We start from the raw sequence: 25,992 nt of genomic DNA on the forward strand, positions 1-25,992 counted from the left end.
TCCTCTGTGTTCTTTTTTTTTTTTCTTTTTTTTTTGAGGCGGAGTCTCGCTCTGTCGCCCAGGCTGGAGTGCAGTGGCGCGATCTCGGCTCACTGCAAGCTCCGCCTCCCGGGTTCCCGCCATTCTCCTGCCTCAGCCTCCCGAGTAGCTGGGACTACAGGCGCCGCCACCACGCCCGGCTAATTTTTTCTTTTTGTATTTTTAGTGGAGACGGGGTTTCATTGTGTTAGCCAGGCCAAATCCTCTGTGTTCTTACTGATTGTTTTTGTCTGCTTGTTCTACCAACTAATGGAGAGAGATATGTTAACATTTCCTGCTATGATTATGGATTTATCTGTTTCTCTTTGTCATTCTGCCATTTTTTATTTTTTACTTTATATCTTTTAAAAAGCATGTCGTAGCTGGGTGCGGTAGCTCATGCCTGTAATCCCAACACTTTGGGAGGCTGAGGTGGGTGGATCACCTGAGGTCAGGAGTTCGAGACTAGCCTGGGTAACATGGTGAAACCCCCGTCTCTACCAAAAATACAAAAACAATTAGCCGAGTGTGGTGGCAGGCAGCTGTAATCTCAGCTACTCTGGAGGCTGAGGCGGGAGAATTGCTTGAACCCAGGAGGCAGAGGTTGCAGTGAGCCGACGTCATGCCATTGCACTCCAGCCTGGGCAACAAGAGTGAAACTCTGTCTCAAATAATAGTAGTAATAATAAAAGAAAAAGCATGTTATTAGGTACATGCCAATTTAGAATTGTTATATTTTCCTGGCTAATTACATTTCTATCATTATGAAATGACCTCTCCCATTATGAAATGATTTTGGCTTTAAAGTCTATTTTCTTCTGTAACCTTATTTCAAATTTATTTAATTTCAACAGATTTCTGTTGTTTAGTATTTGCTATGACTGGGATGTTTGTCCCCTTCAAAATTCATGTTGAAATTTAATTGCCATTTTGACAGTGTTGAGAGGTGGAACCTTTAAGAAGTGTTTAGGTCATAGGCACTTAACCCTCATGAACGGATTAATGCTGGGAGTGGGTTAGCCCTGTCTGATGTGCTTGCTCTCTCTCTCTCTGTGTCTTTTGCTCTCTCTCTCTCTCTTTTTCTCTCTTGCTCTCTCTCTCTCTCTGTTTCTTGCTCTCTCTCTCTCTGTTTCTTGCTCTCTCTCTCTTGCTCTCTTTCACTCCTTCTTTGCTCTCTGCCTTCCACCATGTTATTATGCAGCAAGAAAGCCCTTGCCAGATGCCAGCACTTTGATTTTGGACTTCCCAGTCTTCAGAGCTGTGAAAACAAATTTCTATACATTATAAATTATCCAGTCTTAGATATTCTGTTATAGCAGCCCAAGACAGTTTTGCATAATATACTTTTTCTATCTTTCCATTTTCAACTTTACTTTTTTTTTTTTCTTTTCTTTTCAAAAATTGAGAAAAGTCTAGCTCTGTCACTCTGGCTGGAGTGCAGTTGCACAATCTTGGCTCACTATGGCCTCAACCTCCTGGGGTCAAGGAATCCTCCCCTCAGCCTCCGGAGTAGCTGGGACTACATGCGTGTGCCACCATGCCTGGCTAATTTTTTCTATTTTTTGTAGAGATGAGGTCTCACTAGAGATGAGCTTGCCTAGGTTGGTCTTTGACTCCTAGGCTCAAGTGATTGGCCTGCCTCAGCCTCCCAAAGTACTGGGAATACAGGCGTGTGTGCCACCACACGCAGCCCAATTTTCAACTTTTTTGTATATCTGTGCTGTAGGTGTGTTTCTTACAGACAATATATAATTAGATTTTTATTATTCAGTCTGGTAATCTTTGCCTTTTGATTGAAATATTTGTTTTAAACCTTTTAGTCTATTATTATTATTTTATATACATGCAGTGTTCATTTAAAACTCCTACTTGAGGGCTGGGAGCAGTGGTTTACACCTGTAATCCTAGCACTTGGGTGGCCGAGGTGGTTGGATCACCTGAGGTCAGGAGTTCGAGACCAGCCTGACCAACATAGTGAATTCCTGTCTCTACTAAAAATACAAAATTAGCCAGGCATGGTGGTGCCTTCCATTAATCCCAGCTACTTGGGAGGTTGAGGCAAGAGAATCGCTTGAACCTGAGAGTGGAAGTTGCAGTGAGCTGAGATCACACAATTGCACTCCAGCCTGGGCAACAAGAACAAAACTCCATTTCAAAAATAAAATAAACCTCCTACTTGACATCTTTTTTTTTTTTCTTTTTTCTTTTTTTTTTTTTAGACAGGATCTTGCTCTGTCACCCAGGCTGGAGTGTAGTGGCACAGTCATGGCTCACTGCAGCCTCGACCTCTCAGGCTCAAGTGATCCTCTCACCTTGACCTCCCAAGTAGCTGGGACTATAGGCACATGCCATCACTGCTGGCTTTTTTTTTTTTTTTTTTTTTTTTGAGACAGAGTCTAGCTCTGTTGCTCAGGCTGGAGGGCAGTGGCATGATCTCGGCTTACTGCAATCTCCGCCTCCTGGGTTCAAGTGATTCTCCTGCCTCAGCCTCCTGAGTAGCTGGGACTACAGGCACATGCTTCCACGCCTGGCTAATTTTTTTGTATTTTTAGTAGAGAAGGGGTTTCACCACGTTGGCCAGGATGATCTCAAGCTCCTGACCTCATGATCCACCCATCTTAGCCTCCCAAAGTGCTGGGATTACAGGTGTGAGCCACCGTGCCCGGTCAATTTTTGTATTTTTTGTAGGGATGGGGTTTCCCCATGTTGCCCAGGCTGGTCTCGAACTCCTGGGCTCAAGAGATCTGCCTGCCTCGGCCTCCCAAAGTACTGGGATTACAGGTGTGAGCCACCACCCCCAGCCAAGATCATTTTCTATCTGCTAGAAATAAAATATTTAGAATGTCTTTGGTATATTTAGATCTGCTGGTGGCAAACTGTTTCAGTTTTTATTTGTCTGAAAATGTCTCCTTTATGGTTGTTTTTCTTTCAAATGTCTAATACACAGAAAGAAAACAAATGTCAACCCAGAATTCTACATCCAGCAAAAATATCCTTCAGGAATGAAGGCAAAATAAAGACATATGATCATTCCACTGACCTCTTAGTTCTTCACACCCAAACTTGCTCTTCCCTAGCAATCCTAAAATTTTGAGTGGGGAGTGCAAAAGTATTAGAGTTATCCAAGATTCATTTTCTTTTCCTTTCATCTCATATCCGGTTCTTTGTTAAATCTTGTCTACTCTAGTTCAGTTCAGCCACTTCTTACTTCCCCCACTTCTACAACCTTAGCTCAAACCACCATCACCACCATTTCTCACCCAAACTGTAGCAATATGTTCTATTGGTTATTGTTTTCTCTGCTTCCTCTCCCACATTCTTTTTTTTTTTTTTTTTTTTTTTTTGAGATAAGATCTCACTTAGTCACCCAGACAGGAGTACAATGGCTGTGATCACGGGCCACTGCAGCTTCAACCCCCCGGGCTTAAGCTATCCTCCCATCCCTCAGCCTCCTGAGTAGCTGGGACTATAGGCACGCACCACCACACCTGGCTAATTTTTGATTATTTTTTGTAGAAAAGATATCTCACTATGTTGCCCAGGCTGGTCTCGAACTCCGGCACTCAAGTGATCTGCCTGCCTCACCCTTCCAAAGTGCTGGGATTATAGGTGTGAGCCACTGCTCCCCGCCCACATTCTATTTTTGATAACATCTATTTATTTATTTATTTATTTATTTATTTATTATTTATTTATTTTGAGATGGAGTCTCACTCTGTCACCTGGGCTGGAGTGCTATGGCACGATCTCGGGTCACTGCAACCTCCACCTCCTGGGTTCAAGCGATTCTTCTGCCTCAGCCTCCCGAGTAGCTGGGATTACAGGTGCCTGCCACGATGCCCAGCTAATTTTTTGAATTTTTTTTTTTTTATAGAGATGGGGTTTCACAATGTTGGCCAGGCTGGGCTCAAACTCCTGACTTCGTGATTCACCCACCTCGCACAGGAGATATTGTTATTTCTCTGCTCAAACTCTCTGGTGTCTTCGCATCATATTTAGAATAAGATACAAACTTGGCTGGGCGTGGTGGCTCACACCTGTAATCCCGGCGCTTTGGGAGGCCGAGGCAGGTGGATCACTTGAGGTCAGGAGCTCGAGACCAGCCTGGCCAACATGGTGAAACTCCATCTCTACTAAAAATACACAAACTAACGGGGCGCGGTGGCAGGTGCCTATAATCCCAGCTACTTGGGAGGCTGAGGCACAAGAATAGCTTGAACCTGGGAGACAGAGGTTGCAGTGAGCCGAGATCCCATCACTGTACTCCAGAATGGAGGACAGAGCAATACTCGGTCTCAAAACAAAACGAAACAAAACAAAACAAAAATAGAATAAGATACAAACTCCATCCTTAGTGTACACAGTTGACTCCTAGCTACCCCTCTGACTTGATTTCATGCTGTTGCTCTCCCTGGTTCACCGAGCTTCAGTCACACTGGAACCTTGTTGTTCTCACTCATGCCCACTTTACATCCATCTCAGGGCCTTTCCTCCTGCTCTCCCTTCTGCCTGGAATGTGCCCCTGCATTGTGGTCTGGCTCCCTCCCTCACTTCATTTTCGTCTCTGCTTAGATGTCGGTTCATCAGGAAGAGCTTCCCAGACCATCCTTTCTAAACTGGTAGTCCTAGCATTCTCTTTTTTTCTTGGGATGGAGTCTCGCTCTATTGCCCAGGTTGGAATGCAGTGGCATGATCTTGGCTCACTGCAACCTCCTCCACCTCCTGCGTTCAAGCGATTCTTCTGCCTTAGCCTCCCGAGTAGCTAGGATTACAGGCGTGCACCACCACATCTGGTTAATTTTTTTTTTTTTTTGAGATAGAGTCTTGCTCTGTTGCCCAGGCTGGAGTGTAGTGGCACGATCTTGGCTCACTGCAACCTCCTCTGCCTCCCGGGTTCAAGTGATTCTCCTGCCTTAACCTCCTGAGTAGCTGGTATTACAGACGCACGCCACCATGCCTGGCTAATTTTTGTATTTTTAGTAGAGACGGAGTTTCACCATGTAGGCCAGGATGGTCTCAAACTCTGGACCTCAAGTGCTCCATCCGCCTCGGCCTCCCAAAGTGCTGGGATTATAGGTGTGAGCCACCACACTCGGCAGTCCTAGCACTCTCTATCCCCTTCTCTGCTTTAATTTTCTTCATAATAGTTGTAACTATCTGACGTTACTTCATATGTTCTAGACTGTAAACTCCAAAAGGACAAAAATTTTACCTTATTCACTTTAATCATCCTTAGTGTCTAGAACAGTTCCTGGCACAGAAGAGGTTCTCAGTAAATGCCTATCGAATGGATAAATCTGCATTGTGTCTATTTACAGTAAGAATGCATATTAAAATATTTTAGTGCACATATAGCTTGGGTACCTAACTTTACCAGCTTCTTATTGTAAAGTTGGGTTTCATTCTCTGATTGCCTCAACACCCCATTCATGTGATGACAAATCCTCAGTGGCTCCTCAGGGGGATCCCCAGTTATTTCTGGGAGTCCCCAAAGTAGGGCTCACAGGAGTGGTGTACTAGAGTCAGCATGCACAGGCACCCCAGAGCCAGTTGTTAAATCTTCAGGAATCCTGTGAGCTGCTTCTTATTCGGTGGTAGCTTGAAATTGGCCCCAGTGGGAATATTTATACCATGGAAATTAATGAATGCTACAAATCAGGGTGGTTTTCTTAAATTAAAGAAAAATTTTGAGCCAGTTTACCAATACGAAGGTCCCCAAACTAGTTAGTAAACTACAGTCACCAGGCGGCATCAACTCTCTAGCTGAGGCCCCATGGGGAAGGCTCTTGAAGCCCCAGTCACCACTGCCCAGCCTGAGAAAGCCGATGTCCCTGCCAAGCGCACTCTATCATATACGCTCAGGGAGACAGAGGTGGAGGCAGGGGCTGCCCGTCCGGTACATACAGAAACAGAACGGAGCTTCGAAGCTACAGGGTCCTCCAAAACTTCCCTCAGCTGCTTGTCTCATCATCTGGCTTTCAGAGCTCTTAGAATCTATGTTATGTCATTTTATTTTCTATTTTATTGTTTTAGAGACAGGGTCTCACTCTGTTGTTCAGGCTGGAGTTCAGTGGCACAATCATAGCTCACTGTGACCTGGAACTCCTGGGCTCGAGTGATCCTCTCGACTCGGCTTCCTGAGCAGCTAGGATTACAGGCATAAACCACCATGTCCGCCTATTTTTTTCTTTCTTTTTTTTTTCTTTGAGATGCAGTCTTATCCAGGCTGGAGTGCAGTGGCGCCATCTCAGCTAACTGCAACCTCCACCTCCTAGGTTCAAGCGATCCTCCTACCTCAGCTTCCTGAGTAGCTAGAATTACAGGTGTGCGCCACCATGCCAGGCTAATTTTTGTAATTTTGGTAGAGATGGGGTTTCACCATGTTGCCCAGGCCAGCCTTGAACTCCTGGGACCAAGTGATTTGCCCACCTCAGCCTCCCAAAGTGTCGGGACTACAGGCATGAGTCACCACTCCTAGCCCCACCTATTTTTTTTTTAAAAAGTTTTGTAGACAAGGAGTCTGGCTACATTGTCCATGCTAGTCTTGAATTCCTGGCCTCAAGCGGTCCTTCTGCCTTGGCCTCCCAAAGCATTGGGATTACAGGTGTGAACCACCACACTTGGGCATTATTTTATTTTTGAACCAAGGCACCACAGTGGCAGTGGCAAGGGTGGCCTGGGGACTCTATCCCCTTGTGGCAGACTCTGCTCATCATATTTTCCATATCCGTGGTTTCCTCTTTTTTACTTGGCTGTGATGCCAGAGCCACAGAACAGCAGAGCAAGAAGACAGAAGCAGCTACCAGCCATATGGGTGCTGGAGATAAAATAAAATCTTTCTACTCACTTGAGACACTGTTGGCTGGCTTATGTGTGCTTGAATCCATTCCTAACTGATACACTCTGATCTGTAGCGTTCACTCATTTCCATGGTGTAAATATTCCCACTGGGGCCAATTTCTCTATAATGTCCATCCACTCCCCTAAGTCAGTTAAGTAAAAACACTTATTTTCTATGTAAGTGCAATACAAAACAAGTTCCCTAGGAACCCACCCCATGGCCAGATGACTGCCTCCAAGCCTCTAGGGCTTGGAGTCCATAGACTCTAGGGCTGCCCTTGTGGTTCCGTAATTGTCCCTTGTCTTACTTGCTGGGTTACTGCCTCCCTAGGACCCAGCCAGGCAGGAAGCACCCGGAAGATATTTCTCCTGAGTCTGCTTCCTCCACAGGACAAGACATTTATGCCAAGGAGACAGCAGAGTGGGGACTTTTAAGCTTGTGGTTTGAGCCGTGATACTTAGAAGCATCCTGGGAGTTGTTTAACTCTCAGTTTGCTCTTCTGCATAGTGGACTCAATATTCCCAGTCTCACAGGGCTGATTGCTGTGAGGATTAAACGAGAAAATACCCAGAGTAAGTGCTCAGTGCTGTGCCCAGTCATTTTAGGATAAATTCCTTGAAGAGGAATTTCTGGGTTGCAGTTTCTGCTCATTCAGAATTTTGAAATTAAATTTTGAATTAAAAAATCCCTTCAAATGGGTTAATTCCAGTGTGAGAATATCCCATTGCTCCAGAACTTCATTACTACCTTGGATGGTCATTTTCTTTATCTTTGCTAATTGTTTAGGCAAAGGCAGGATTTCATTTTTTTCTCGTTCACTTTAAAGTCGGGTGTCTCTTTAATTCCTAACAGAGTTGATCATTCTTTCATGTTTTTTGGTCATTTGGATTTCTTTTGCAATTTTTTTTTTTTTTTTTTGAGACAGAGTTTCACTCTTGTTGCCCAGGCTAGAGTGCAATGGCACAATCTCAGCTCACTGCAACCTCTGCCTCCCAGGTTCAAGCGATTCTCCTGCCTCAGTCTTCCAAGTAGCTGGGATTACAGGCGCCCATCACCATACCTGGCTAATTTTTTGTATTTTTAGTAGAGATGGGGTTTCACCATATTGGCCAGGCTGGTCTTGAACTCCTGACCTCAAGTCTTCCACCCACCTTGGTCTCCCAAAGTGCTGGGATTACAGGTGTCAGCTACCGCACCCTGCCATTGCAAATTTCTTGTTCTCACCTTCTACCTGTTTTCTTTTGAGTTGTGGGGGTGAGGGAGACAAAGGAGTTGAAGCTGGTTTGGGTGATGAAGTGGCAGTGGAATTGACAATAAGTAAAGGGATGTGAGAGAAGTTTGAAAGCACAATAGATGGTGATTTTGGTGATGGTTTGGTTGTGGGTGGAGAAGGAGAGAGGGCAGTTCAGAATGACACCCAGGTTTCTGGTTTGAACAGTTCATTCGACGGCAGTGGCCTTTTCTGAGATAAAGATTAGTGGTGAAGATGATGTTTGTCATTTTGGTCATTTGAGCTTGAGATGCTCTGTGGAGCACCAGAGTCTAGTAAACAACTGGATTTGTAGGTTTGGTGCTCTGAAGGCAGATGTCAGTGGGAGGCCAAGTCCTTGATCTGTGGTATGAGAATTCCCATGGAGACTGTGGAAGGAGGCGTACTTAATAGAGAAGAGAGAGGAACGCCCGTACTGAAAAGGTGGACAGAGAAAGACGACTGGGAAGTAGTGATGGGAAAAGTAGGTGGAGACGAGAGGGATGGGGCCCATGGACGCTACCGAAGAGGGTGATCATGACGAAGGAATGGGGGAATAGGATCAAAGACATTGGGTAAGATCAAGGGGAGAGCTGTCGCATTGGGTTTGGAGATGAGGAAGAGCTGTTTAATGGTGTGAGAGTGGCAGAAGCCAGACTATGATGGGTTGAGGAGTGAATGAGATGAGGAGGCAAATACTGAGGGTCAGGTCTCTACAGGGTCAGAAATGTTAAGGAAAATGAGTGGCGGTCCTAGCTAGAGGGGCATGCCTATTTCCCCACTGCTTTACCAATACTGGATTTGGCCAGTTTTAAAAATTTATTAATTTATTAATTTCTACTTATTTAGCTTTTGATACAGGGTCTCGCCCTCTCACCCAGGCTGTAGAGCAGTGGTGTGATCATGCCTCACTGCAGCCTTGACCTCCTGGGCTCAAGCCATCCTCCTACCTCAGCCTCTCAAGTAGCTGGGACTACAGGTGTGCGCCACCATGCCCGGCTAATGTTTTGGTTTTTTGTAGAGACAGAGTCTCCCTGTATTACCTAGGCTGGTCTCATGGAACTCCTGGGTTCAAGTGATCCTTCCACTTTGGCCTCCCAAAATGCTGGGATTACCAGCGTGAGCCACCGTGCCCAGCCCAGTTTTTAATCTTCCCTTAGTTGATAAGTAAAAGTGTCTTTTCACTATTTTTATTTGCATTTATTTGATTTTCAGTGTGGTTAATTGGTCATTTGCTTTTCTTAGAAGAGTCACCCCTCCCAGGGTTGTTAGATTTAGCAAATAAAATATAAGATGCCCAGTTAAAGCTGAATTCCAGATTGTTAACTGAAAAAATCACACCATTTATAAATTTGGAAAGACTTTATTTCTTGGAAAGGGTTACAGCCTGCAGGTTGGCCATTCTGCATGTTAAGAAGCACAGCCTCCAGCAGAGGCCCCTTAGGCACTTGGGGAGAGAGGAGAATGGAGCAGGGATTTATGCTGAATGGGTTGGTCAAAGTATACATATTCAGCAGGTTATAGGAGGAGCCATGAATATTCATGAAGGGGGGGCCTGACACATGAGTACTGAACAAACATGCATGTTACGTGCATCCCATGTTCACTTTGGGGTGGAGACATAACACTTAAATGCCTTACAATTAAGCACTATATATCAAAAGGTGAAGTAGGAACAGGAAGGCACTCAAGTGTAGCCTCTGTAAACCAGTCAGAACCAGTCCATGAGTGGTGATCTCTTATCAGGAGAAGGTTACTGAAATGAGTGTCTTGTCCAGTCAAAGCCATAGTTATGGCTTGTGGCGCGGGGTTGGGAGGGGGTCAGTTAGTCAGAGTCTCGTGGTGAATGAGCTGCAACTGTTTGACTATCTCTTGTCTCAAAGCTAGGGTTTGTTTAGGTGCTAGAGAAAAAGAAAATAGAACATAGTTTATTCTCTCTTTTTTTTTTTTTTTTTTTTTGGAGACCAAGTCTCTCTCTGCTGCCCAGGCTGGAGTGCAGTGGCACAATCTCAGCTCACAGCAACCTCTGCCTCCTGGGTTCAAGTGATTCTCCTGCCTCAGCCTCCTGAGTAGCTGGGATTACAGGTGCGTGCCACCACATCCAGTTAATTTTTTTTTTTTTTTTTTTTTTTGTATTTTTAGTAGAGACAGAGTTTCACCATGTTGGCCAGGCTAGTCTCGAACCCCTGACCTCAAGTGATCCACCTACTTTGGCCTCCCAAAGTGCTGGGATTACAGATGTGAGCCACCATGCTTGGCCTAGTTTATTCTTACATTTTTTTTTATTTTTAAAATTTTATTTTATTTTAAAAATAGAGATGGGATCTCACTATGTTGCCCAGGCTAGTCTTGGACTCCTGGTCTCAAGCAATCATCCAACCTCGGCCTCCCAAAGTGCTGGAATTACCGGTGTGAGCCACCACGCCTGGCCCATAACTTATTCTATAAGTGTAGCAGAGCATGACTTAACCCTAGCTTGGCATTGCCTTATGTCTTGTTTATAATTTGGTATCTTATTGTCACAATCTGTTTCATCAGTCTTACGATCACTATTTTTTTTTCCCCCTTGCTCTGTGGCCCAGGCTGAAGTACAGTGGCACAATCTTGGCTCACTGCAGCCTCCACCTCCTGGGTTCAAGTGATCCTCATGCCTCAGTCTCTCAAGTAGTTGGGACTACAGGCACATGCCACCACACCTGGCTAATTTCCTCTATTTTTTAGCAGAGACAGGTTTTCATCATGTTGCCCAGGTTGGTCTGAAACTTCTGACTTCAAGTGATCCACCGACTCGGCCTCCCAAAATGCTAGGATTACAGCCGTGAGCCACCTTGCCCTGCCTTCATGATCTCCATTTTAACATCAATGCTGGCCAATTGTTGTGTCTAAACCACAAAAGGGAGAGGGTATAACGAGGCACATCCTATCTCCTGTCCTGTCATGGCTGGGAACTCAGTTTTTAAGGTTTCTTCGGAGCCTGCATGGTCACCAGGGTGTCTGTTCAGTGGTTGGGAGTGCTAAGGACTTTATTTTTAGTTCTCAAGATAAACAAGAAATACTTTTAAAGTATAAGTATGTCCCAAATAGTTCATAGTATTTATCTGTATTTTATCTGGCCACCCTCCCCCCACCCCAAGTTTATAAAAAATACCACATGTACATATTTATAGCACAGGTGTTTTGAGTCATTTCAAGTTTATTTTATAAGATATAATTCTAACTTATTTTTTTCTTTTTTTTGAGACGATGTCTCACTCTTGTCCCCCAGTCTGGAGCACAATGGCACCATCTCAGCTCACTGAAACCTCCACCTTCTGGGTTCAAGTGATTCCCCCATCTCAGCCTCCCAAGTAGCAGGGATTACAGGTGTGTACCACCATACCTAGCTAATTTTTTGTATTTTTAAGTATAGATGGGGCTTCACCATGTTGGCCAGGCTGGTCTTGAACTCCTGACCTCAGGTGATCTGCGCGCCTCGGCCTCTCAAAGGGTTTAGATTACAGGAGTGAGCCACCGCACCCTGCTAACTTTTTCTTAAGTGGTTAGGAAGTTGTCCCAACGTTAGTATTGAATAATCCAGCAATTTCTCACTGATAAGGAAAACCATCTTGTCATTCATCAAATTCTTTTATGTACTTTGGCCTCATCTTTCTATTCTGTTTTATTGATCACTTGTCTATTCTGTTTTATTCATTATGATTTTAAATTCTATTTATGATGCTTTGACATCTTGGGGGTCCACATCTCCCAGGGCTAGCTAATTCTTAGTGAACAACTTGCCTGTGAACAAGTTGTTTTAAATGCATTATTCTGTATGAAAACCAACCAATCTGGAGCCCATATCAGAAACTACCTTCTTATCTAACACACCAACCCAAAATTCCTCCTGCCCTAAACTGCAGCAGAGCCAGGTATTGGACAACCAGGGACCGCCTCTTTATCCCAGATCTAGTGAAATTATTCAGACTATCCAATTCTAAACCTGTTCAGATGCTTACCTGGCCTCACCCACTCCTTCCCAGGAGTACCACAAAAAGGCCCCGGCCCATGTGTTCCCCTGCTCCTTCTGCCTCTTGACTGACCCTGGTGCTTCTCTGTGTGGCTCTGCATGGTGTGGCATGCATCCTCCTTCTGGGAACTGTCAATAATAAACCCTTCTTTCAAGGGAAGTTATCTGTGTCTGTCACCTTACCATGTCTGATGAGAATAAAATCCTTTTAAACATATATATGTGTGTGTATGTGTGTGTGTGTGTGTGTGTGTGTGTGTGTATATATATATATATATTTTTTTTTTTTTTAGACGGAGTCTCGCTCTGTCTCCCAGGCTGGAGTGCAGTGGCACAGTCTCGGCTCACTGCAGCCTCTGCCTCCTGGGTTCAGGTGATTTTCCTGCCTCAGCCTCTGAAGCAGCTGGGATTACAGGTGCGTGGTACCATGCCTCGCTAATTTTTGTATTTTTAGTAGAGATGGGTATCACCACGTTGGCCAGGCTGGTCTCAAACTTCTGACCTCAAGTGATCTGCCCTCTTTGGCCTCCCAAAGTGCTGGGATTACAGGCACGAGCCACTGCACCCAGCCAAAATCCTTTTAAGTTTTAAAACATCTGTGCCAGTGCCATATTGTTTTAATTTCTAAAACTTTGTAATATATTTTAATGGATGGGCAAGTCCCTTCTCAATCTTATTTTTCAGATTTTTCCTGAATATTTTTATAGCTTTATGCTTCGATTTAATTTTAGAATTGCTTTCTAAATTCTAAGATAAGGTCTTCAGGGATTTTGAGTGGGAATATGTAAATTTTGACGTTAATTTGAGGGAAATAGGTGGATATGCCTTTACCAATATTATGAATGGAATATTTGCCCATTAAGTTTTCTAACTATTTAAAACAATTTTTTTTGAGATGTAGTGTCACTCTGTCACCCAGGTTTGAGTGCAGTGGTGTGATCTTGGCTCACTGCAACCTCCACCTCCCAGGCTCAAGTGATTCTCCTGCCTCCGCCTCCTGAGTAACTGGGACTACAGGCACGTGCCACAATGCCCAACTACTTTTTGTGTTTTTAGTGGAGATGGGGTTTCACCATGTTGACCAGGCTGGTCTTGAACTCCTGACCTCGAGTGATCCGCCCACCTCATCCTTCCAAAGTGCTGGGATTATAGGCATGAGCCACTGCATTCAGCCTCTAACTACTTTTTATTGTTTGGTGAGAATGAAATTGATTTTTGTATATTTACTTTATAATTGGCTATGTTCCTGGACTCACTTAATATTTTTAATGGATTTTTTTGGGGATTTCTAGATATATAGTCATATTAACTTTATACGATGCTTACTTTGCCTCCTTCCTTCTAATATTTATATATCATTACTTGTGTTTCCCTAACTAAATTAACTAGGACTTTCAGAACAATGTTAATTAAGAGTTGTGACTGGGACCCTTGATTGTTCTTTGCTTAATGGAACTAGAGTTTCATTGTGAAACATGATGCTTAAAGTTGGTCTGAGACATTTTAAAATATCATAAGAATTTCTATTTTACAAAGGCTTTAAAAACTTAGTTATATGGATATAATATTTATCAAGTGCATTTTCATTATCTTTTAATATATGGTTTCCTTTTTCTACTTATTAATAAGATAAATTATATTAGTAGATTTTCTAATATTGATCTTTTTATTCCTGTAACTAATACCACTTGGTCATGGCATATTTTTATTTTAAACCATTATTACAGACTATTTCCTAGAATAAATTACATTAATAGATTTATTAATATTGAACCATCCTAACATTCCTATAATAAACACCACTTGATCAAAGTATATTTCTATCTAATACACTGTTAAGTTGTCCTTGCTAATATTTTTAAGAGTATGAACTCCCAGCCTGTAAACTCAGTTGTATAAGAAATACAGCATTTTTTTTCTCTCTCTCTCTTTTTTTAGAGGTAGGGTCTTGCTGTGTTGTCCAGGCTGGAATGCAGTGGCCTATGGGCTCAAGCAATCCTGCCTCAGCCTCCCAAGTAGTTCAGACTACAGGCACATGCCACCACACCTGGTTTTTTATCTTTTTTAGTTTTTGAGATAGGGTCTTGCTATGGTGCCTAGGTTGGTCTGGAACTCCTGTCCTCAAGCTATCCTCCTGCCTCAGCCTCCCAAACAGCTAGGATTACAGGTGTGAGCCGCCATGCCCAGCAACATTTCTCATCCTGCCTCAATTTTATTTAGGAGTTTTGTAGCAATGTGAGTAAGGGAGGTTGGTCTTGTCTTTTTCTTTTCTGCACGATCCTTGTTGAGTTGGGGGGACAAGATCTTCTTAAAGAAAACCAAGGATATTTTCTTCTTTCTCTATGCCCTGGAACAGTTGTCCCTGTTAATTCATAGAACTGCCTAATACATAGGATGCATTATTCCCATTTCATACCTGAGGATAACTGAGGTTCAGACTGGCCGCCATTAAGCCTGATGTCAAGGTCTCTGGGAGATAAAGTTTGTTACAGAGAAGCAATGTAGCATGTTGGTTGTCTAAGCACATTTGTGCTGCTATAACAAAACTACTTGAGATGGAGTCATTTATAAAGAACAGACATTTTCTCACCGTTTTGGAGACTGGGAGGTCCAAGACCAAGGTGCTGACAGGTTTGGTGTCCAGGAAGGGCCTGCTCAGATTATGGTATCTTCTTACCATGACACCCTCATGTGGCACAAGGGGGAAGGGCAGAAAGGGGCCTAGCTAGTTCCTTTGAGCCCTTTCATCAGGGCACTAATCCCATTCACAAGGGCAGTCCCTCATGACTTTATCACCTCCCAAAAGGCACCGCCTGTTAATACCATCACCTTGGGGTTTCAGTTGCAGCATATGAGTTTTGGAGGGACACATACATCCAAACCATTGCAGTGGTTAAGAGTTTGAGCTCGGCGGGGCACAGTGGCTCACACCTGTAATCCCAGCACCTTGGGAGGTCTAGGTGAACGGATCACCTAAGTCAGGAGTTCGAGAACAGCCTGGCCAATATAGTGAAACCCTGTCTCAACTAAAGACACACAAAAATTAGCTGAGCGTGGTGGCACACGCCTATAATCTCAGCTGCTTGGGAGGCTGACGCAGGAGAATTGCTTGAACCCGGGACGTGGGGGTTGCAGTGAGCTAAGATTGCACCACTGCATTCCAGCCTGGGTGACAGAGTGAGACACCACCTCAAAAAAAAAAAAAAAAAGAGTTTAAGCTCTCAGGACAGGCTAACCAGTCAGGTGACCTTACTGGGGAGTCGGGAGACCTTCCCCTACAGTTCTCATGAGTTCTCATGTTAAGATGGTTGAGTATAGAACTGAGAGCATTGCCTGGCATATAGTAAACACTAAATAGATGGGAGTTGGAAAACAGAATGGAACAAAACCAAACCCAGAAGGCGGAACCAGGAATCAGGCCAAGGGAGAAGAGCCGTTCTGAGGATGGCTGCTTCCAGGCTGAGGAAAAGCGTCAGGAACAATCTATCTCTGTCCTCAGTAGCACTCCTTCTGTGCCTTCCAGATTAGCGCCTCTTGCCAGAACAGAAATGCGGGGACCAGCTGAACAACTGGTTTTCTGCCTGGAGGCCTCGGATTCTCCTAAGCCAGGGCCCTACGTGGTCAATCCTGGCCTGGGATTGTATCAGAAGAAAGACTTCTGCAATCAAAGTAAAAGCACTTCTTTTTTTTTTTTAAATAAAGTGACAGGGTCTTGCCCTGTTGCCTAGGCTGGAGTGCAGTGGCATGACCATAGCTCACCACAGCCTCAAACTCCTGAGCTCAAGGGATCCTCCTGCCTCAGCCTCCCAAGTAGCTAGGACTATTGGTGCACGCCACCATGCCAATCTAACTTTTTATCTTTATTTTTTTGTAGAGATAGGGTCTCACTTTGTTTCCCAGGCTGGTCTTGAGTTCCTGGGCTCAAGGGATCCTCTGCCTTGGTCCCTGAAAGTACTGAGATTATAGGCTTGAGCCATCTCACCTGGTTGCACTTCACGTTTTTACTGGTATGTCCTGAATAATGTAAAAAAAGGATTTGTGATGGTTAATTTTAGGCATCAACTCGACTGGGTTAAGGACAACCCTGTTAGCTGGTAAAGCATTATTTCTGGGTATGTCTGTGAGGGTGGAAGAGACGGGCATTTGAACCAGTGGACTGAGTAACCTGATTCTCAGTGATTCACCCGCACCTGAATGACTGAGGGTCTAGATAAAACAACAAAGCAGAGGAGAGGAAAATTCACTCCCCTGGAGCTGGGACACTCATCTTCTCCCGCCCTTGGACATCGGAACTCCAGGTTTTCTGGCCTCTGGACTCCAGGACTTGCACCAGTGACCCGCCAAGTTGTCAGGCCTTTGGCCTCAAACTCAGAGGTACACCATTGGCTACCCTGATCGCAGGCCTTTGAACTTGGACTGAGCTCTGCCACCACCAGCTTCCTTGACTCTTCAGCTTGCAGATGACATACCATGAGACTTCTCAGCCTCCATAATCATGTGAGCCAATTTCCACAGTAAATTTCCTCTCATCTGTCTATCCATCCATCTCATCTGTATCTATCTAATCTCTAGCTTTTTTTTGTGTGTGTGTGTGTGTGTGTGTGTGTTTTTTTTTTTTTGAGGTGGAGTCTTGCTTTATCACCCAGGCTGGAGTGCAGTGGCAGTGGCTCCACCTCGGCTCACTGAAACCTCCGTCTCCCATGCTCAAGTGATCCTCCCACCTCAGCCTCCCAAGTAGCTGGGACTATAGGCGTGTGCCACCATGCCCAGCTAATTACTGTATTTTTAGTAGAGACAGGGTCTCACTATGTTGCCCAGGCTGGTCTTGAGCTCCTGAGCTCAAGGGATCCGCCTGCCTCAGCCTCCCAAACTGTTGGGACTACAGGTGTGAGCCACCACACCCGTAATCTCTATCTCATCTCTATATCTGTCTGTCTATCTATCTATCTATCATCTATCTAATCTATCACCTATCTATCAATCTAATCTATCTTCTATCTAATCTATCATCTATCTAATCTACTTATCTATCCAGCCAATCCATCAATCCATCCATCCATCCATCCATCCATCCATCCATCCATCCATCCATCGATCCTATTTGTTCTGCTTCTCTGGAGAACTCTGACTAATAATACAGGATTCAATGAAGAATGCTCATACCTAAAGTTGCCTCTTGTCTCACTCACCTCCCAGCTGCCTTGAAGACTTAGCCTTTCACCCTCAACTCCCACCCCAGCTGGGTGATCATTCCCTCTCCTTCCAGCCCCCATTCCATTCCTTCTCTACATGCTGCTCACTCATGGAGCTCAGCCCCCAACATGACCTCCAAGGCAAGGTAGTTTGTTTTGGGCTCTGATTCGTCTCCCACATGAACCAGCCACTCCTAGAACTGGCTGACGCTGTTCTTTGATGTCCTTGAGGATGATTTTTGTTTGCAGAGAAGACTATTAAGAAGGTTTATTTTTGGTTTTAAAAATGGAGTCGATTTATTAAAATTACAAATTCAAAAACCTTGGTTCCTCCTTAGGCTTTTACGTTCAGCTTACAAATCTTATTATTCTATTTATAAGCCTAATAAATGTCAACAATAACTTTTAAGGTGACTTTGAATAACATTTGGTCCCACTTAAGAACTCAATTAAACACCTTTACAACTATAAAACCGTACTGATAAATTTAAATATATTTGATTTCTTTTTTAAGTATTTAAGTTTTCTCACTTAACAAGCAAAACTTCCCCAAGTACAAAATAATTCTTATCAATCTAGAAAATTAAACTAATAAATATGGTGAGCCTAAAACTCACTTAGATTTTCGAGTATTGTGCATTACTTTAATAGAATTTCAATTTGAAATCATAAGTCTTAATCAATTTCCCCATTACACATTTAAAATGGAGTTATAAGATTGTCATTCTAGTAGGCCAAATACTCTTAAATATTATAAATACATAAAACACTACGGTTTTGATGGTCTTAGACCTTTCTATACTTAATTTTACATAATAATCGCTAATGCTTGTATAGTGTTTACTATGTGTCAGGTTCTGTTCTAAGTGCTTTTCATGTATTGTGCATTAGTGCGTTTAATTCTCACCACCCGTGACCACACACCTCGAGTGGGCCTGGAAGGCTGCCTAGCAAGCACACTCCGTGCCACAGACCCTTCACTCTCCCACGTGAAGTGAGTGTTTCACACATCCTGCTCTCTCGTCAACCTCCCAGCACCTCTCCCGTCTCATTCTCAGCCAGTGACCTGCCCTGCAAGGATCCACTGAGTCATCCCCACCACCAAGCAGACATGCTGTGATTTCTCCCATCTCATAAAACACAACAAGACAAAACAAACGTTTTTGACCAGATTTTCCTGCCAGCTACTACCCCATTTTTTTCTTACTCACTGCTGCGGTAAAACTCCTCAAGAGAGTGGTGGGTTTGGCTCCCCATTCCTCTCCTTCCAGGCTATTCTAAACCCACCCTGTCATTCCTTCTCTTCAGCACTTGCCTCGATCATCTTCCTTCATCTTAGTGGACGGACCCAGCAGCAGCATCTGACATGCCCTCTCTTGCTGCAGACACCACTCCTAGGACGTCGCCTTATCTGGGTTTTCCTCCTACCTTACTGGTTACGCTAAGTCTCCTTGGTGGTTCCTCCTCTTCCCTCATCTCTGTTCATGTTGGATGTCCTGGGTGTTGGCAAGTTCCACTGAAGCGCCTCTCTTCCCTATGTGCTCTCATTCCCTGGCTGGTCTTTAATACATTTTCTTATATGCCTATGATTCCTGAAGTTTTATTGTCAGCCTAGAACTCTCTTCTCACTCCATACTCAAGTATCCAACCACCTAGTGGAGCTCTCTACTTGGATGTCTAATAGACATCTAAGAGCTAGGTGTGTGGTACGCACCTGTGGTCCTAGCTACTCCGGACACTGAGTGAGGAGGATTGCTTGAGCCAGGAGTTGGAGGCTGCAGTGAGTTGTGATCACGCCACTGCACCCCAAGCCTGGGCGACAGAGTGAGACCCTTTCTCAAAATAAATACATAAATAAAAGAAAAAAAATAGACATCTCAAACTGAACATGTTCGAAACTGAATTCCTGATCTTTTCCCCCACCCCAAAGCCTGCTCCACCTGGAGCACCGCACCCCCCACCTCAATTGATGAGTGTCCTTCCAATTGCTCAGACCAAAAACAGATGACTCCCCTCTCTTCCTCACACCCCATATTCCAGTTGGGAAATTCTGTTGGTTCTACTATCAAAATACATTCAGAATCTGGCCATTTCTTACCACCTCCACTGTTACTTACTGCCTTTGTTTGAACCACTATGATCTTTCGCATGGATTGCTGCCATAGCCATTGCATTTCCTAACTGTTCTTCCTGTGTCTACCTTGTTCACTTATCTTCTAGTCTCAACATAGAATCCAGAGGGATTCTTTAAAATGTGATCAGATCATGTCCCTCCTCTGCTCAAAACCTTTGGTGGCTCCCATATCATTCAGAGTAAAAGCCAAAGTCCTCGCAGTGCCCTCCAGGGCTTGCCACCATCTGATTCCTTTTCTTTTTTTTTTTTTTTTTAGACGGAGTCTCACTGTGTTGCCCAGGCTGGAGTGCAATGGCGCGATCTCGGCTCACTGCAACCTCTGCCTCCCTGGTTCAGGCAATTCTTCTGCTTCAGTCTCCTGAGTAGCTGGGATTACAGGTGCACGCCACCATGCCTGGCTAATTTTTGTATTTTAAGTAGAGACAGCGTTCATCATGTTGGTCAGGTTGGTCTTGAACTCCTGACCTCGTGATCCACCTACCTTGGCCTCCCAAAGTGCTGAGATTACAGGTATGAGCCACTGCACCTAACCCTGATTCCTTTTCTGACTCCTTTCTCCCCTCCTCAGCTGCAGCCATCTGGTTTTCATGTTGTTTCTGCAGCACTCCCTGACAAGCTCTTGCCACAGGACCTTTGCACTAGCTGTTTGTTCCCTGTGCTGGGAGAGCTCTTTCCCTAGATATCTGCTTTGACTCACTCACTTCCTTCAAGTTCCCACTCAAAGCTCACCATCTCAATGCAACCAACTCTGACTACCCTAGGAATCTAGCAAGCCCTCTCTCCCCTCTTTCTCCCTCTTTCTCTGCTTTAGTTTTTCCTTCTTCCACAGCACTTATCATCTCCAAAAATACATATAATTTGCTTGCTTATTGCACTCGCTATTTGTCTCCCCCTGCGAGAGGTCAAGATCTTTGTTTTGGTCTCTGATGTCTACCAAATGCCTAGAATAATGCTTGGCATTTGGTAAGCACTCAATAAATACTTCTTGTATGTGTAATCCATGAGATAAATATATTTTTTACCACTTTTACAGTGTCTGAAGGATGCAGTCTGGGGCCTGGCCCCAGAAGCTGAGGCACAAAGAAGATAACAAACTTAATCAAGATTACCCAGCCAGTAAGTAGTGGAGCTGAGAGTTGAACTAAGAATCCGTGCGTTTAGCCGCTACTTTAAATTGCTTCATTGAAACTTACAAAATGGGAGCCTCATGTAGGCTGCTCCCTGGATTCCAGTGACTCACATGATCTAATTATTCTCTTCACCCTGAGAATGCTGCACTCTTACTCAGATTGGGGCTAGGTTTCACATTTCTTTGTCTCCTAAGATATGTAAACATGGTATTTCGTTTTATAACAAAGACCTTTGAACTGGATTGGATCTTTCATTCTGTCATGTTCTTGAGACCCCACAACTCCATGGACAGGATGTGAGCACCCCGGAGACAGATCTTGTTGGAAATTCTGTTTGTTCCTTACTGATTCCCCCGTGCCCAGAGCAAGGTGGGTGCTCAAGTATGTGTTAAATGTCGTATACATGACATTTGAGATGGTATCCAGTTAAATTTTAGCCTTGTGGCCTTGTCTGACTTGAGGTCACGGTTCATCATGCCTCAAGTCAGGCAATGAAAATGGGAAGGAACCAGTAGAGTACAGAACAGATTGGGAAATCTTCCCATTTTCATTGTCTGAAAGTGCTGGAGTGCCTGCAGGGCACGGTGATCATCCACAGGTTTATGACTCCTTGGGTAACTGCCCTCAGCGCCATGTGACCTGGGTGGAGTTATCGATCACAGTGCCCCAGTTGCCTCAGTCATGAAGTGGAGGAGCGTGACCCAACCTAGGCTGGGCCCCAGACTGCATCCTTCAGACACTGTAACGACTGACCCTGCAACTCAAGCTGGACAAGCAGCCTATGGTTTTTATTATTGTTGTTCCAATTATTACTGTTATAATGAACAGGATAGGTCAGTCCTTGTTCTTATGTTTCACAAGGGAATGTAGGGTAGGCTGTCGGCGAGCTGCCTCTGAGATTGCCAGTGGATGCCTTTCTGGTTGTGTGGACAATGTCTTAGTGCACTCATGCTGCCTTAACAAAATACCTGAGACTGGATCATTTGTAAGGAACAGAAACTGATTTTCACAGTTTTGCAGGCTGGAAGTTCAAGATCAAGGTGCTGGCAGGTTCGGTGTCTGGTGATGGGTTGGTCCCTGCTTCTAAGAGGGTGGCTTGTTGCTGCATCCTCCAGAGGGGACGAATGCTGTGTCCTCCCATGGCGGAAGCCACAGAAGGGCAAAAGAGCCTAGCTAGTTCCCTTGAGGCCTTTTATAAGGGCACTGCTCCCATTCATGCAGATGGGGCCCTTATTGATTTATTTTTTATTTTTTTGTTTATTTATTTATTTTTTGAGACAGAGTTTTGCTTTTGTTGCCCAGGCTGGAGTGCAATGGTGCAATCTCGGCTCACCGCAACCTCTGCCTCCCAGGTTCAAGTGATCCTCCTGCCTCAGCCTCCTGAGTAGCTGGGATTACAGGCATGTGCCACCCCGCCCAACTAATTTTGTATTTTTAGTAGAGATGGGGTTTCTCCATGTTGGTCAGGCTGGTCTCGAACTCCCAACCTCAAGTGATCCGTCTGCCTTCCCCTCTCAAAGTGCTGGGATTACAGGCGTGAGCCACTGCACCCAGCCTATTTTTTTGAGACAGGGTATCTCTCTGTTGCCCAGGCTGGAGTGTAATAGTGTGATCTTGGCTCACTGCAACCTCTGCATCCCAGGCTTAAACGTTCCTCCTGCCTCGGCCTCCCAGGTAACTGGGACTACAGGCATGCACCTCTATGCTTGGATAATTTTTTGTATTTTTTTGTAGAGAGAGGGTTTTGCGATGTTGCCCGGGCTGAGAGCCCTTCTGTCTTAATCACCTCCTGGAGGCCTCACCTCTGGGTACGATCACACTGGGTTTTAGTTCCATCCTTATGAGTTTTGGGGGACACATACATCCAAACCATAGCAGAGACTATGTGTAACATGAAGGAGTGGAGCCAGAACACAAAAAAAGGTAGAGAGAGAGATACAGATGGAGGAGGAGGAAGGAGGGAGGGAGGAAGAGAGGGAGGGAAAAAGGAAGGAAGATCGGGGAAGAGGAAAACACAGAGAGAGAGACTTATGACTTGTTTTAATGAGAGCTTTTCAACAGCCTTTTAAATCTTTTCTTTGATTATTGTTCTCTTCAGCTTTTCTACTTCTTGAGTCAATTTTGGTCATTTATATTTTGATTGACTATCAGTCTCCCGTGGACTAAGACATTTGTTGCCATAATGCTATCTTTTCAATTATTTAGTAACTTCTATAATCATAGTGATATCTCCTTTCTCATCCTTTATATATATATTTTTTCTCTCTTTTTTACTTATTTAAGCTTGCAAGTGATTTTGTCAAAGCTGGAGTACAGTGGTGCGATCATAGGTCACTGTAGCCTCAACCTCTTATTGATCCTCCCACCTCAACCTTCAGAGTTGCTGGGACTACAGACTTGCACCACCATGCCTGGCTAATTTCTTTTTCTTTTTTTTGTAGAGACAGGCTCTCGCCATGTTGCCCAGGCTGGTTTTGAACTCCTGGGCTCAAGTGATCTGGTGGCCTTGGCCTTCCAAAGGGTTAAGATTACAGGCATGAGCCACTGTGCCAGTCAATTTTGTGCTTTTATTTATTTTTATTTTTATTTATTTTTGTTATCTTTATCTCTATTTTTTGAAACAGTCTCGCTCTGTTGCCCAGGCTGGAGTGCAATGGTGCAATCTCGACAAGCTGCAACCTCCACCTCCTGGGTTCAAGTAATTCTCCTGCCTCAGCCTGCCAAGTAGCTGGGATTACAGGCGCGCCACCACGCCCGTCTAATTTTTGCATTTTTAATAAAGACGGGGTTTCACCATGTTGGCCAGGCTGGTCTTGAACTCCTGACCTTAAGTGATCTGCCCACCTTGGCCTCCCAAAGTGCTGGGATTACAGACGTGAGCCACTGAGCCCGGCTGATTTTGTGCTTTTAAAAAGTATTTTCAAAGAGTCAGTTTAAAAATGTATCCTAATAACTGATTTTTTTCTTTCTTTTCTACTTCATTAATTTCTTATTTTATCTTTATTAATTTTCTTCTACTTTCTTTTGTCGTGGTCTTTTTCTAGGTTCTTAAGTTGCATATTTATAATTAATTTATTTTCAGTTTTTGTTTTTGTTTTTTGTTTTGTTTTGTTTTGTTTACTTTTGTTTTTGAGATGGAGTTTCACTCTTGTCACCCAGGCTGGAGTGCAGTGGTGCAATCTCGGCTCACTGCAACCTCTGCCTCCCAGGTTCAAGTGATTCTCCTGCCTCAGCCTCCTGAGTAGCTGGGATTATAGGCATCTGCCACCACGCCCAGTTAATTTTTTTATTTTTAGTAGAGACAGGGTTTTGCCATGTTGGCCAGGCTGGTCTTGAACTCCTGACCTCAGGTGATCCACCCGCCTCGGCCTCCCAAAGTGCTGGGATTACAGTCATGAGCCACTGCGCCCGGTCATATTTTCAGTTTTTTTAAGCAACAAAATTATTTAAAGTTATAAATTATCTTTGGACTACTGGTCACTACCCTATAGGTTTTGTTTTAAAGGGTTTCTCTTTTAACTAATTTGATTATTGTAATTTCTGGTTGGATTTCCTCTTTGACCTCAGGTATTTCCCCTCACTCACTTTTCCTGGCTAATTCTTATTTGTTCATCAGATTTCAGCTTAGTCTTTATTCCTCAGGAAGGTCTTCTTGATCCCCAAATTGAGTTAAGGCTCCTTATTGTAAACTCTTATAAAATCGGCCCTTCTTTCCTTCTTTCCTTCCTTCCTTCCTTCCTTCTTTCCTTCCTTCCTTCCTTCCTTCTTTCCTTCCTTCCTCCCTTCCCCTTTTCCTTCCTTCCTTCCTTCCTTCCTTCCTTCCTTCCTTCCTTCCTTCCTCTCCCTCCTTCCTTCCTCCCTCCCTCCTTCCCTGCTTCCTTCCTCTCCCTCCCTCCCTCTCTCTCTCTCTCTTTCTTTTCTTTCTCCTCCCCCTTCCCTCCCTTCCCTTCTCTTCCCTTCTTCTTTTCTTTTCTTTTTTTCTTTTCTTTCTTCTTATGTTTGAGACAGACTTTCACTGTTGCCCAGGGTGAAAGGCACTGGTGTGATTATAGCGCACTGTAGCCTCCAACTCAAGGGCTCAGGCAATCCCCCTGGCTCAGCCTCTGGAATAGCTAGGACCACAGGAGTGCACCACCACTCCCAGCTAATTTTTTGTTGTTTGTAGATATGAGGTCTAGTTATGTTGCTGATCTCAAATTCCTGACCTCAAGTGATCCTCCTGCTTCGGCCCCTCAAGTAGCTGAGATTACAGGCGTCAGCCATCGCCAATAGCCTCTTCTTCTTAATACATATCATAAGTGATTATTTGTGGGGTTATCTGTTTACCCTCTGCTTCCTCACCAGACTAGAAGCTCCTGAGTGCAGGGGGCCGTGTGTCTCTTTCTCTGCTGTATGCATCCTCGGCAAACCAGCCAGTGCCTGACACATAGTGCTATACAACATGTGTTTATTGAATGAAAAATGGTTGGTAATGGGAATGCAAAACAGAACAACTCTTTTGGAGGGAAACTTGGCTACACCTTAAAAAATACATGATTACGGCCAGGCACAGTGGCTCCCGCCTGTAATCCCGGGACTTTTGGAGGCCGAGGCAGGTGGATCACGAAGTCAGGAGATTGAGATCATCCTGGCTAACACAGAGAAACCCTGTCTCTATTAAAAATACCAAAAAAAAAAAAAAAAATTATCCAGGCGTGGTGGCACGCACCTGTAGTCCCAGCTACTCAGGAGGCTGAGGCAGGAGATTCGCTTGAACCCAGGAGATGGAGGCTGCAGTGAGCGGAGATTGCACCACTTCTCTCCAGCCTGGGCGACAGAGTGAGACTCTGTCTCAAAAATAAATAAATAAATAAATAATTACTTGTATATTAATATATTAATATTTACCTTTTGGCACAGTAATCCCGCTTCTCGAGTTCTAACCTAAAGGTACACAGATAAAAATACCAAAATGACTTATGCACATTGTGGCATTATTTGAAATTTTGGAAACAATCCAAATGTTCATCAGTAAGAGACGAACTGGGCTGGGCATGGTGGCACATGCCTGTAATCCCAGCACTTTGGGAGGCCGAGGCGGGCGGATCACATGAGGCCCGGAGTTTGAGACCAGCCTGGCCAACATGGTGAAACCCCATCTCTACAAAAAATACAAAAATTAGCCAGGTGTGGCAGCAAGCACCTGTATTCCCAGCTACTAGGGAGGCTGAGGTGGGAGGATGGCTGAAGCCCAGGAGGTTGAGGCTGAGAGCCCTCATGTCTTAATTACCTCCTGGAGGTCTTAATAGTTCATCTTCATCTGGAAATCTTGTTGTTAATAAAAATACTGGCATTATTTTTGAAACTATTTTATAAAAATTATAGGATAATGCAAATAAGCAATTGTTAGTGCTAGAATCTAAAATCTTCAGTGTATGAGAAA

Source organism: Macaca nemestrina, chromosome 1 (genome assembly GCF_043159975.1).
Source record: "Macaca nemestrina isolate mMacNem1 chromosome 1, mMacNem.hap1, whole genome shotgun sequence".
NCBI lineage: Eukaryota > Metazoa > Chordata > Mammalia > Primates > Cercopithecidae > Macaca > Macaca nemestrina.